Source organism: Terrapene carolina, unplaced genomic scaffold, assembly GCF_002925995.2.
Source record: "Terrapene carolina triunguis isolate 2854851 unplaced genomic scaffold, T_m_triunguis-2.0 Scaffold84, whole genome shotgun sequence".
NCBI lineage: Eukaryota > Metazoa > Chordata > Testudines > Emydidae > Terrapene > Terrapene triunguis.
In genome coordinates, this window is record NW_020664435.1 from 31126890 (window position 1) to 31141025 (window position 14136).

General features: G+C 40.1%; 1 protein-coding gene across 1 annotated transcript in view; it reads left to right on the forward strand.

Moving 5' to 3' along the window:
* The first annotated feature begins 12729 nt into the window (after positions 1 to 12729).
* Positions 12730 to 14136, forward strand: part of CDK6 (cyclin dependent kinase 6) — a 171541-nt gene continuing 170134 nt past the window's right edge. Inside the window, exon 1 of the mRNA XM_024219050.3 lies at positions 12730 to 13054. The gene's annotated coding sequence lies outside the window, so the exon portion shown is untranslated. The remainder of the gene's footprint in view (positions 13055 to 14136) is intronic.

Consider the following 14136-nt stretch of genomic DNA (forward strand, 5'->3'; position numbering starts at 1 on the left):
CCGTCTAAACAGACCAGAGTTCCTGAAAACACGAGCGTCATGAACCTTGCCCGGCCATCCGACGTTGATGTTTGTAAAACGTCCCCTATGGTCCACCAGTGCTTGCAGCACCATTGAAAAGTAGCCCTTTCGGTTGATGTACTGGCTGGCCTGGTGGTCCGGTCCCAGGATAGGGATGTGAGTTCCATCTATAGCCCCACCGCAGTTTGGGAATCCCATCGCGGCGAAGCCATCTATGATGACCTGCGCATTTCCCAGGGTCACTACCTTTGAGAGCAGTACCTCAACGATTGCGTTGGCTACTTGCATCACAACAACCCCCACGGTAGATTTGCCCACGCCAAAGTGGTTCGCGACTGACCGGTAGCTGTCTGGCATTGCAAGCTTCCAGAGGGCTATGGCTACGCGCTTCTGGACAGTCAGAGCTGCTCGCATCCGGGTGTCATTGCGCTTCAGGGCAGGGGACAGCAACTCACAAAGTTCCATGAAAGTCCCCTTCTGCATGTGAAAGTTTCGCAGCCACTGTGATTCATCCCAGACCTGCAGCACTATGCGGTCCCACCAGTCCGTGCTTGTTTCCCGGGCCCAGAATCGCCGTTCCACAACATCAACATGACCCATTGCCACCGTGATGTCCTCGGCGCGGGGTCCCGTGCTTTCTGACAGGTCTGTGCTACTCTCAGACTTCAGGTCCTCACCGCGGTGCCGTAGCCTCCTTGCCTGATTTCTCTGCATCTGCTTCTGGGAAAGGTGGATGATAAGCTGCGAGGTGTTGACAACGGCCACAACTGCAGCGATGGTCGCAGCGGGCTCCATGCTCGCAGTGCTGTGGCGTCCGCGCTGTCACTGACCAGAAAAGTGCGCGAACTGATTTCCAGCCGGCGCTTTCAGGGAGGGAGGGCGGTAGTGACGGACGGATGACGACAGTTACCCAAAAGCACCCTCGACACATTTTTTTACCCAGAAGGCATTGGCGGCTCGACCCAGAATTCCAATGGGCAGCGGGGACTGCGGGAACTGTGGGATAGCTTCCCACAGTGCACCGCTTCCAATGTCGACGCTTTCCCCGTTAGTGTGGACTCACAAAGTCGAATTACTGTCCTTAGTGTGGACACACACGTTCGATTTTGTAATATCAATTCCACATATTCGATTTAAGTAAAATCGAACTACTCTCATAGTGTAGACATACCCTTAGTGGGATAGTTTCTTGCAGGTATCATACAAGAACTATTTCCTCTCTCTTTCCTCCAGCCCAGCTTAAAGGGGCAGGAAGCTTCTCCCAGAGGTTTCACCAAAACACCAAAAGGAACATCCCTAGTACACTTTAATTCAGTCCTGACTGTGAGTCAGAGAATCTGTCTTCTCTTTCCATGTGTTCTCTTGTAGTATCCTGGACAAGTCACTTAGTTTCTGTCTTAGTTACTCCATCACTAAATTGGGTTTAATAATGCTTACCCACCTTTGGTAGAGTGTTTTGATATTTCTGGATGAAACCAAATTCCTTGACCCAAAAGTCTCCCTCCACCTTTAAATAAGTCTAAAAAAGAATCCCAAATGCAATCATTTAAAGCTGTATTTTCCTACACTTCCAAATTTCCCTTTGTTTGTGGGCTTGCCCTGTATCTTTCATTAACATTTTTGAGCAAATGGTGAGCTATCACACTGCCAACCAATGCAGGAAAGGGGTATGTATTGGCACGGGTGAGGAGCTTTTCTGATGCTTCAGGGAAATTCCATTGCAGAGGACCTTAAAGTAAGAAAAATTTCTTTCAACTGATTTCAGCCTTCTGCAGTGTGTTTAAAGCATCAAAGAAGAGGGTGGAGGTTGGGCTCCCACTTTCCTCAGAAGATTGATGTAGAGCAAAGGAAGCTTTAAAGGGACAATATTTTCTGTGGTGCCTTATGGATTTTGTTTTTCCCTGAGCATGGTTTGATGGGAAAAGGATTTGCCCCAGAAAGCATGTTGGGGTTTTATTTTATTTTTTGTTGTTGGCTGCTGCAGTTTGAGGTAATAAAGAAGTGATAATGGTAATGAGGAGCCTTTTGCCGTGCAATAAAATCTTTTCAAATAAATAGTTTCTGATAAGCATTATGCTGTAAGTATGGAAACTACCACAGCTGTCAATAAATGTAAGAACACCTGCCATTTATCACGTAACTGCAATGAGGTTTTCTGCGTGGCAGGTGTTAAGGCAGCGCTATCATTCTTAACCGTAAAGAGCTTTCAAGGACTGTACAACCACATATTAAAATATTTCCTTGAAAGAATACTGGTCCAAATTCTCCTCTCAAATATGCCCATGTAAATCCCACTGAACTCAATGGTTTTATTTAAATTAACTATATTAAAGATTTGTTTAAAAGCATATTATTAATGTCTTATAATGTCTTTCATACAAACTGTATCCCCAAACATTTCATTGCATTCATTAATACAATACATTATATGCTATAAGGGCCTGGCACAACTGCCACTGACTTCAGTGTGAGCTGAATTAGTCTCTAAATGGCCAAAAAAAGTGGTATGAAATATAGCAAAATGAATGAATTGTAGCATTCAATCACAGAGTCAGCAACATATAGACAGCAAAAGTGCAGGGCATTGGCAATGGAGGAGGGTGGAAAGAGGTTTTCAGATGAGATCTGAAGATAGATGAGACAGTCAATGTGCCAGAGATAGCTGCAGAGGAGAAGGCTCTTATACCAATACTGGAGATGCTGGGTGCACGGATATTCATAAGTATTTCTGTTTAAATTGATTTTCTCTCACTTTTTTTTTCTGCGCATTTAAAATATAGACTGCGTTCAGTTTTAACAAGGTAAATGTTTTAGGAAATTTAAAACAGTGCTGATGATACTAATGCTGAAAGTCTCTACAGATTAAATTAACTTTTCTTCAAACGTTTATCAATCATTTATTAAATCTGATTTTAATATAGTAAGTTTATCTCCAAAGAAGTAATTATACTCTCAGGTAACCTTTCTTTTCTATTACTATAATCTCTTTTCAATACATTGCTAATGTAATTCCCCGGGACTTGTCAGTGATGTTAGCATAAGTGTATATGTATGTGTGCCTGTGCATATAAAAGCATATGGATCTGGAATCATAAGATAAATAATGATTTTGCTTCACTGTGATAAATGACTACAATGTTCTGCACTTATATAGAGACCTTCACAATCTCTCCCATTGTTAGATAGATACATTTTATTATAACCATTTTAGAGATAGCTAAAATGGGGCACACAGAGATTGTTACTTGCCCAAGACAACATAGTCAGTTAGTGGCAGAGACAGAGCTAGAATATTGGAGTTATATTTAGTTCTTTGTTCTATCAGCTTCCTTTAGTGGTAATAGTACAAGGAACAGTGGCAATGCTCCAGTCCTAAAAAAATGAAGGGCCAGAACACACTTCCATCCCTAAAAAAAGTGATAGTATCAGAAGAACCAGAAAAGAACCCAAAAATGCCAGAACAGCATTACCATTATGGTGCCCCCCAAAAGTACCAGAATGGCATTACAGCACAACTTGAACCCCGAAGAATGATTACTATTAGAAAGTTAAACATTTACCAACAATTACCATTCAGTGATATCTGAAATCCCACATTTATTTCCTATTCTTAGATAATTCCTACTCTATGGCATCTGTTGTTAAATGATGGGGTTTTTAATAACTACTGTACATTGTTTGCCCGTGGTACATCTTTTATTAATAATGTACTATAATGTATCTAAAGTAGTAGTTTTCTGGATCAGCTTTAACAATATCTCATGATGACTGCTACATTTCAAGCTCAGAACTAAGTGTTCTACGACAGTGGTCATAGTGAGAGTGAAATATACTGGTAGCCATTAATAATACATAATATACTGCTGCCACACTAGATAATTGTAATTGGTATAAACTCTTCTGGTATGCTGTGGATAATAAACAGCTTATATACTTATATCTGGAATGCCTTTAAAATGAGTTACTGCATGCTCAACATTTGTCTCCTTCAATTTGTTCTCATACTGTAGACTTGCATTACATTTGCTCAACAGATAAAACATTTTACAGCCTTAAGGGTTATATTGTTCTTATCTCCATGCAGAGGAATTTATGCATGTAATTTGTATTGATCTTAATGGGAGTTATGCATGTAAATCCATGTGCAGTGAGATGAGGCTATACACCATGGAATGCAGACTAAAGTGTTTTCATCTGGAAAGGGCACCTGACTATTGCTTACAATTACTGTCTTTTTGTTTTAGGCAGTGGTCAACAAAAATTCATAGCCGATGTTATCGGATATTATTCTGGAAACAATAGCAAAATGCTTTTGCATGTATACTAAGTGCAATATTCAGGTTCCAAACAATAATTGACCGAAGGCAGTCAGTATCTAGGCCACTGCACTGAAGTAGGGAGAGAAAATATCACTTTGTGCACTGCAAAAACAGCAACAACGAAAGTAAGAAAGTGGAAGAGGGTGAAAAAGGATAGGGAATTTAAAGGAATTTTTATAATAAATAAATAGTCCCAACTGCCTTGGAAAATTTTCAGAGGAAAACTAGGGTCTACTATGATGTAATCGTCCTTTTAATGTGTTCAGATACTATTAGAATGAGTAGGAGATATATACTTAGATTTAGCGATCTATTTGGGGAAAAAAGTAGTAGTGGCTCTCTCAGGCTCTGCTCACCAACCAAGCTCTTCTCAATTGGGATATCAAATTGAAACTGTAGTCACAGATTTTCATAATATGACTATCCTTCTCCTTTCTTGCATGTTTTGAACAGTGGTAAGGTAGCTAACAATATTGGTACGTAAAATTAGACCTCAAAGTCAATGAATAGCCCACATCTCAAAGCTATTGTGTCAGGCTCTCTGTGAGCTCAGGCAGACATCACTGCATTGGTTACACCTGATTCACACTTTGAAGTTTATCTTCACAATCACAAAAGCTTACACTCTGTAGGGCATAAGATGACAGACCCTCCAGAAAAAAATTCCAGTTTGTCAAACTGCTGCAGACCAGTTCAGCTAAGCCCCTTCTTATCCTAGCTTATCTAAGCGACATGCAGAATTAAACTGAGTTCATTAAATCAAGGTTTTTTACATATACCAAAAAGGCAGTGTCTTTGTAACTGTAGATGCTCCAGTGAAAAAAAATCTCTATATTAAATAGTTTGTGTCTTTTTCCACAGTACCTCCAGGGTTCTAGCTCACAGAGCTAGGATTCAGTGGCAATATGTATTCCTTCCTTAACACTGACCCAAAATAAAAACTGTTTTTTCAGAGTAAAGACTTCTTGTATTGTGATTAAATATTCATTGGATTTTATCTTTTATGAGAATAATCTAATTTCTTATGTGGGCAGTATAATATTTATAATGTCCTTAACTATTCAATTTTTTGCTTTTAAATGCTTGGGTTTTGTATATGATGGATCGGTAAGTATATTTTTGTCATTTAGTGACACTAATGAGGCTTTTTAAATGAAGACTTTGTTATGTATCCAAACACCTTTCACAATGAATTGTGCCCACATGAGGGCAGTAGACAGCAGATGGGGGCAGCAGTGAGGTTGGTTGATGTAACTTTACTGCATTTTCATACTTGGTTCTTATAATTTTACCTTATAATATACTGGCTTTCTCATTTTTGGAGTCTTATAAAAAACAAACTGAATTTTCCCCCTCTTAAGCTATGGTTGTGTATGTATATTCCCAAAAACTTTTATTATGGAATTAAGTTTATAAAGAGACATGCAGTAGTTCATTGTCTATATGTATGTAGCACTCCTGATTAAGCTCTTGACGTTTATTATTTGAAAGTAATTAGCTTTCCGAGGGTGTTAAAAAGATTCCATCCACCAAGTATTTTTCTGGTATATATAAAATGACTTATAAGTCGTAAATATAATTTTTTTAAATTCCAACTATTGTATGTGCATATATACTGCTATTGTCTTTGTGCTTAGAATAGGAAATACAGTGGAAACTCTAATTTCCATATAATAAAATTCTATTTTAATGGGAATAACTAAATAGCAGATATTATTTATCCTATCTAGCTATAGGAAGCAATTCACCAACCAGTGAAGTGCTGTTTCTTCTGAGTTTTGAGGTACAGCTGTTCAGCAACCCATAATAACACTACACAACTGATTTTTTTTCTGGCATTCAATACTTAACATAATTTGAACATAGTTGTTTTTATTCCATTTATTTTTATTTATTACCTGATACCAGATATGTTGCCTGCTCCTGTTCCCAGGGCATTTAATGGCCAAGCACTTGTTGACTTCAGCAAGATAGGATTGTATGCAGAGCATTATCCCCTCTACTAGTTTTTCTTTCTAATCTTGTACACTGTGATAAATAAATTGTTCTAGTCTTACGAAGCAGCAATCTTTGTGTGATTCTGGCTAGAACCAAACACTTAAAGTGCAGTTCCACTCTGAAAAGTGACTCTGTAAAAATGGCATCACGATCTCCATATTTGTTGACTATTGATTGCTGTCAGATCAAATCTGTAATAAGTAAAAACAAAAATGGCTTTACTAACTGCCAGCCATTCAGACTCAACCTGGAATCTGAGTTAAACTTGGTTCTTTCTCATTTCCACATCACAAACAATAAGGCTTCTGCAACTGGAATTTAGTGGACAATTCTGTTGATCATTCATGAGCTAGAATTGAATCCTGCTCACCTTCTTGTGTAGTTGTGTTGACTCTGCAGAGCCAACAGGAATAAAAAGTAATAAAAATTTACATTAGTCAGTAAAGTCAGCTAATATGACTGTACATACAAGGATCAGGTCTGTTGAGTAAGGTGCCATTTTATAGTAAATTTTTCAGAATAGAGCTGTCCTTTAAAAAAACGTCTGATACCGTACTACTTTTTATAGTACAACTGCATATCAAAAAGTGTTTAGGATGCTGCATGTATAAATCAAATGGAGATTTTTCTGGAAGATTTCTCATCTGTAAATCCAAAAAAATTAAGTATTTTATAAGGTCAGGAGCATGTTACACATACATATATCAGAAGCAGATATACAGGTCTGTAAAAGGAGGAAAGAGAATAGAAAGGGGTGAGGGGAAATCTTATCCATGACAATTATTAGTAATGAGCAGTTAAGAATGATGACATGTCAGACAGTGATAATTACAAGATAAGAGAAATCTTAAAATCTTGAGAAAATGGATAAAATGTGTCACTTTGTCCTCCTTAAATCTTTTGGGGTATGTTGCTGCATGTTTGGATTTCTAAATCATGGTCTAGTGCATAGGGTATGGGATTGGGAGTCAGAAAACCTGGATTCTCTTCCAAGTTCTGTCACTGATCTTCTGTGTGACCTTGGGCAAGTCTCTTCATTCACCACACTGTGCCTGTTTCTCTTCCTATCTTTTGTCTGTCTTACCTATTTAGATTGTAAGCTCATTGGCATAGAGTTTGTCTTTATTATATACTAGCCAATGGACCATAATCTCAGTTGGGATCTGTAGGTGATACAAAATACAAATAACAATAAATAAGAAGTTATTCTCTCAAAGAGAAACATCGAATTATCCTTGGGTCTTTCATAGCAAAGTACAGTAGGTACATAATAAACAATGCAAAAATCTCCTTTTTAAAGCAAATAAGGTCTTCTCCAGATCTTGTCTAAAGAAGAGGATGAGCAGGTTATGTATAATATATGTGGTCAAATGCATTCATTAAAAAGTTCCGAATTTTATTAGCGCAAGCATGCAGGCAAGGATTTATTTGTTAACTTGCTTTTCACATGGCATGTTTACTGGCAACTCTTAGGATTTGTAATTACTAAAGCATATACAAGGAAATATGGAAAAATGTGTGCATTGAATAGCATAGCATCATATTGTGGTGCTTTCTGCTAGAAAAAAACAATAGTCCCACAGTAGAGTTTATTTCTGGAGTAATGGAAAGATACAATTTGTCAAACACAAAATTATCAACAATAAACAGAGGCTCTGATTGAAAGAAAAATAAGCTAAACGGAATCATTCTGTAATTGGCTTAAGTTACCTTAATCATTGCCAATTATACAGTGGTTATGTACATTTTACATCGATTAGAACAGTATTTCACTATTACATGTGAACTAATTAAAACATTCTGTGGATATTTTTACAACCAAGTGTGTTTTTTCTGAAAATATGGATTAGAGATTGTTTTGTGTGTTCTGGTTAACTAATTAAGAATGTGCATACTGATCATATAATTATTTAAAATAATTTAATACTTTTATCAAATCTCAGTGGTAGATTTTGTCCAAAAAACACATTTTTTTCTTTATTATGTCTGCACTTTATTTAAAAGTGTTATCTATTTGTTCTATTTCCCACACAAATGTATAATGCAGTTACTATTAAATTAAGAATTTATTATGTGAGTTCAACATAATCTGTGATAAATGAAGTACTTATTTTAGGGGATATCTTGGTATGTAATAATTATAAACTGTAGGTGTTTTATTTACAAAACCTTTTTACACTTGCTAAAGGTTATTTTGATCATGATTTTACAATTTGTGCTAAAATATTATAAAATCTAACTACCAGGGGATTCTACAAATAAACACAATCTGTTGTACCAACTCAATTGATTTGTGACTACTCTGGCCAAATAATAGTTAGTTTCTCAACTATGTAAGGGATTTTCTAACTAGGAATGCCTAACGAAATGAACAAAAACCACACCATATCAGCTAAGATAGATGATGCAGGCTAAACAAAGATAAATCAGAATGAAAACAGTATACACAGAGTGCCTTATCCTCCAAAACCCTCTATTCAAATATGTACTTTTGAAGAGTAAGTTTCACTCTGATTTGTATGAGGACTTTTTGTAACACCAAATTCTGGAATCCCCAACAAAACTTAAGCAGTTTCCTGAAACAGTTAAAACACTAAGCAAACAAATATAGCTTTCTTTCTGAGTCTTAAACTATTCATAGCACTTCTGTGGTACTGCATGATGCCAGATTATTCAAATACTGTAAACTGCTGTAAAAGCATGTTAATTCCAGTAATTATTTGTCACCTATTGTCACACCATCATCTTATTGTTTCCAGCAAAACCTTAGAGACCTCATTTATGAATGTGTTTTGTAGTCCCTAAAGCAGCATATATAATTTTGATGTCTTAGTTTTAAGGTGATTTAATTATATTTTAATGTATATTGAATACCAATAAAATACAGGAAAATTGCACTCATTTAAATATCTTTCCATATAAATTGGTTTTCTTTATTAGTGTTCGGAGCTAAACAGAATTCTGAAATAGGGTTTCACAAATTAAAAATTGATGGGTTAAAAGGAAAGTGAAATGCAGAGAAAGCTTTATCTATCTCTCCTTCCTTTTTAGGAGCACCCCCAAGAACTAATTTTTCAGTACAACAAATATTTTCGTAATAATTTGTGTAGAATTAGCAACTACTTTTACTTTGAATTTATTTTTAGCAGCAATATTTAATGGACTTTCACAACACCAGTGGCCAAAAATGGATGCAGATTTTTTTTAAATATATAGATTAATGAAGAGATTTTAAACTAAAAAGGCAATATGAAATGTATTGTTATATGGATTACAAAGCCTCCTGATGTTAAGGGACAAAATGAGAATACTATAAATCAGAAATACTGAAATGTAAAATGTCTCATGAAAAGGGGACAGCAGATATTTTAGAAATATTTTCAAAAGCAAAAAAAACTAAACAGGATTATTTTTATATCTGGCAATATGTTCAGTTTTGCTGATTTATAATTTTTTTTACAAAGCATGTTATATGAAACAACTTTATTACTTTAAAATCTATTTAAGATTTAAACAATCAAATAATTTTGCAAATTTGGACAAACTGTTGCTTTCTGTGCTGCAACTTGTTTTGTAGTATCACCCATTTTTAATTGGATGTTTATACCGAAGTATATTTTGAAATTCTGCCTGAAATCACTTAATTTTTAGGTACAGAAAAGCTATTAGCTCATTTTAGAGGTCTGTAGGAATCATCTGAACCCTGCACAGCAGGGTTCAAGGTAACTCAAGCAGCTGGCCTTACAGGTGGAAAGACACACACAGAAAAAAAATTAAAAAGTACCCCATAGCACTTTTAAAACTCTCTGAAAGATTCCTAAAATCCTATAAAATCATGTAGAATGTAGCAAATACATAACTGGGTAGTATGGTATAGATGGTTTATTGGAATCTATTTGGTAGAATGAGTAGCATAAGTTATTCATGGTTTCACCACTTATTAGTATTGAACCATCACAGATTCATGCAGAGAAAACATTTATACTACACTGAACAATCAAATATATTCTCTAATAAGTGTTTGTATAGAGAATGCTTTAAGGATGGGTTTTGTGATGTGCAAAATTTAGTAATGGTGAAATGTTAAAGCTGCAAGTTTGAACACAAAAGTTGCAATGGAAATGGAAAACATAAGGGCTTAATAGCAATGTTATCCCTCCCACATTGCACGTGCTGAATATGAAGTTGTACATGTAACTGATTCAATGCCTCTCACAGGCAGCCTCCATCAATAGGGTTCCAGGAAAGACCCAGCTGGAATTTAAAGCAACCTTTCCCATGTGAAATCCTCTAAGTAGGGCAAGCAGCAAATACTGCTTCCTGTCCTTCCTCAAAAGTGAATACTGTTGCACCCAGAGATGTAGTTTATGCCCTATGTATATGAATCTGGACCAAGGTTGTTAAAGTAGAGGGGGGAACCAAGAATGTTACAGTTCAAAAGCTCTGAACATTAACAAATATGGAAATGATAAGCCAAGGTAATGTGCATACAGATGTAATGTAATGTCAATATTCATGTCTAGATTTTTTTAGAAAAAGTATTAATATACACATTTGAATATTTAGATTATTTTATTTACATATGCTAAAGTTTTGAGGTTTCTAACTAACTTTTGGGGTATATGTTTTTCTAACAATGTTTGTCACTTGCTTTAACAAGCTTAACATTAATTTAACAAAACATTTGGGGAATTTCTATTTTTATTAATCAAATAAGGTATATTAGGAGCACAAATTTGGTTTCTGTAGATCTTGCAATGTATGCACGGACGTCTGAAAACTCTAGTGCACAGCACATAAAATTTTATTTGCTAAAGAGTCTCAGTTTTTTGGCACAAACTTCCATTTCTCCTCCCAAATGAAGTCAGGGATGCTCAATTTTTTTCTCGGTAGCCCCAGTCCAAGTGATGCTTCTAAACTGGTCAGAAACAGGGATGGAGCCTTGAAGTTTATCTGCCATAGTTTTCAGAATGCGTGATAGAACCAGCACCTCCAACTTGATTTCAGCTGACAGCTGAGAGGACATGTCAAGTTTGTTTAAAAAATAATTCTGTGCATGTCTTTCTGTGCGGAAGTCTTTTAATTATATAATATTATGTACATAAAACCATATGTTCTGAGTTATTTTCAGCACATAAAGACGTTATTACATAACACTGTGTATGATGCAAAAACTTCAGCACAGAATGATTTCTGTACTCCATGAATTTAATTATGCTTTGTACCCTTTTCGTCCATTCCAGCTAGCCCATCCTCCACCTCCAAAAATAAGTGGGAGATCTCCGGTCCCAGCTAGTTTAAGCATCAAATGAACTGACTCTGATGAGTTTCTGAATTCCATAATTGTCCTTGAGGTTCTGAGAAGAATTTGGTGGAATGGATCAGTTGGGAGGGAATGAGGATCAAGAATTCCAGATGTGTTTTCCCCTACTGAGAGTAGTTTGGCATCTGTTTTGTACATTCTTCTGCAGTGAATTTCAGTATTTGTAGGAATCAACTTTGTATAAAGTGTTCCCTGCAGCAGTGAAGTGCCCTGCAAAGTGTTCATTTCCCCATCCCACTGGAAGCTTTTTGGGGCAGAGACTGCTCTTGGTTTTTGTCTTGTCAAGGTCAAACACATTGTGATTGCTTAGCAAATAATAATAAAGATCTTCTTGCCGGGACCATGCTTCCTTTGAGATCTCTGACTGAAAAGCACTAAAAGCCTAAGTAGTAATATTTATTATTAGGTGTTTGCATTGCTCTTGCATATGGGGCCCTACCTCTGAATCAGGCCTTTGGGGGCTCCTACAATATAAATAATTATGTTTATACAGCACCTAGCACAACAGTGCCCCAGTTATGACCAGGGGTCCTTTGGCGCTGCCTCAGTGCAAATAAGAATCACCTTAAGGTTTTTGCTCCCTAATGATGTCTCTCTCTCCCCCCCCTGGGGTGCATGCCTCTGGCAGTTGCGCTAGCGGCGACCCTTGCGGTATGTGGCTGCCTTTGGCAGAGGCACATGAAGGATTTCATTGAGTGTGAAGACAGAGAGCAGAGACAGAAAGCAGAAGGAGGCGGCTGCAGCCTTTGTAGTCGGGGAGGAATGCGGAAATGTTAAAGCACTATGTCAAACTTTTTTGAAACGGGGTCAAGTCACATTCAGCCAGCGTGGGAAAGCAAGGGGAAAAAAAAGTTGAGGGGGGGAGGTTTGCGAGCTGTGCTGCCGCCGCTGTTCTCAGAGTGAGCAGGATCCGAGAGGCTAGAGAAGCAGCAGCAGCGGGCGGCGTGGAGGGCTGGTTTACAAGCCCCGCACACGGGGCAGCTGCGTGGTGCAGCCTGCAGGGCTTTGATCAGCTGCAGCCTGGTGAACACGGGACTTTGAGTCGCCTTTTCCCCCCCTCCCTTTCCTAGGCAGGGGGTGGGAGGCCGAAGCCGCTCTGGTTCTGACTTAAAGATCCCTTGGCAGGAAGGTGCTGCCAGGCTGCTGCAGGAGGATGCGAGCTGAGGGCAGCAGCAGAGTCGAGGAAGAGCAGCTGCTGCAGCTACCTGTGTGGCCTGGGCTGCCGCGGCAGAGACCTGCTGGCGGCATCATCATGTGAATATTTATTACCCGGTTGGGGTCTTCGCTCGCGGTAATCGAATGGGAGGTTTGCTTCGGGGAAGGTTATTTTCCCCCCCCGCGGAAGCTTTTCTGGGGCTCGTGCGGCGATCGGGGCAGCTGTGGAGCGGACCAGGTAATTGGAAGTGGCCATGTGCTTCTCCTACCATGTAGTGTTACTGCCGAACGCCCCGCAAACAGCCCCTGCCCCGCTGGGTGGTTTGGTGGCTAAGGGGGCTTCTCTTCCTCGAACGGTGTGATTGGGGCTTTGTGGGGAGCCTGCAGCGTGGGGCCGGCCCCCAACACGTTCAGCCCTGGCGCTAGGGGTACAGTTTCTGCCGTCCCCCTCCTGCATGTATTCTTGTGGGGGGGGGAGGGAACCGCCGTGCCTGGTGCCGGGGCACGACTCTGCGTTGGGGGGCCCATTCACGCCTGTTTTCTATTTTCGGGTGTTTCAGTGGGATCCCCAATGCTTCTTGTCGGGGGAGTCCCCTTCTGCTGCCCCATGCATCCCTATTGGGGGTTGCTTTTGGGGGGTCTCCTTGCACGCATTCTTTCTCGGGGGTGGTTTTGCCCTTCCTCCTGCCCCCTCTCCTCCCCCCCCCCCGCAAGCATTCTTGTTGGGGGATTTGTACGAGGGGATTTCCCGAGCATGCAGTCGTAAGAAGACGTTTGTTTCTAGGGGGTGATTCTGCACATGCAGCCCTGGTGGGGGGGCTGCTTGGGGGGTTCCCCTCGCGGGCAGCCCTGGTGGGGGGATGTCTGGGGGTTCCCCTCGCGGGCAGCCCTGGTGGGAGGGTGTCTGGGGGTTCCCCCTCCGGTGCCCGCATTCTTCTCCGATCAGTAACTTTCCATGGGCGAAGCCCTCCGCGGTTCAGCAATAGCGGCTCTGGCCGATCCCTTGGAGCGCTACTAAACGCCGCCGCGGTGCGCGCGGAGCCTGAGGCGCACTCCGAGGCCAGGCCCTTCTCCCCGACCTCACACACGCGCGCCGTGGGAGGCACGGAGCAGTCCCCCCGGCGGGGGGCGCCCCTCCGCCTGAGGCACGCAGCGGCCTGGACTCGCGGGACGTACTTCCCTAGGGCTGGGCAGCCAGCTGCTGCTCCCGGAGACAGGCGGTGCCTCCCTTCCGCGGGGCAGGGCGCTGAGCCGCTTCCTCCCCCGTGGGGCTCCCTTGCCCCCTGGCTGGGGGCGTTTCTGCTGTTCCTCCGGGTACTG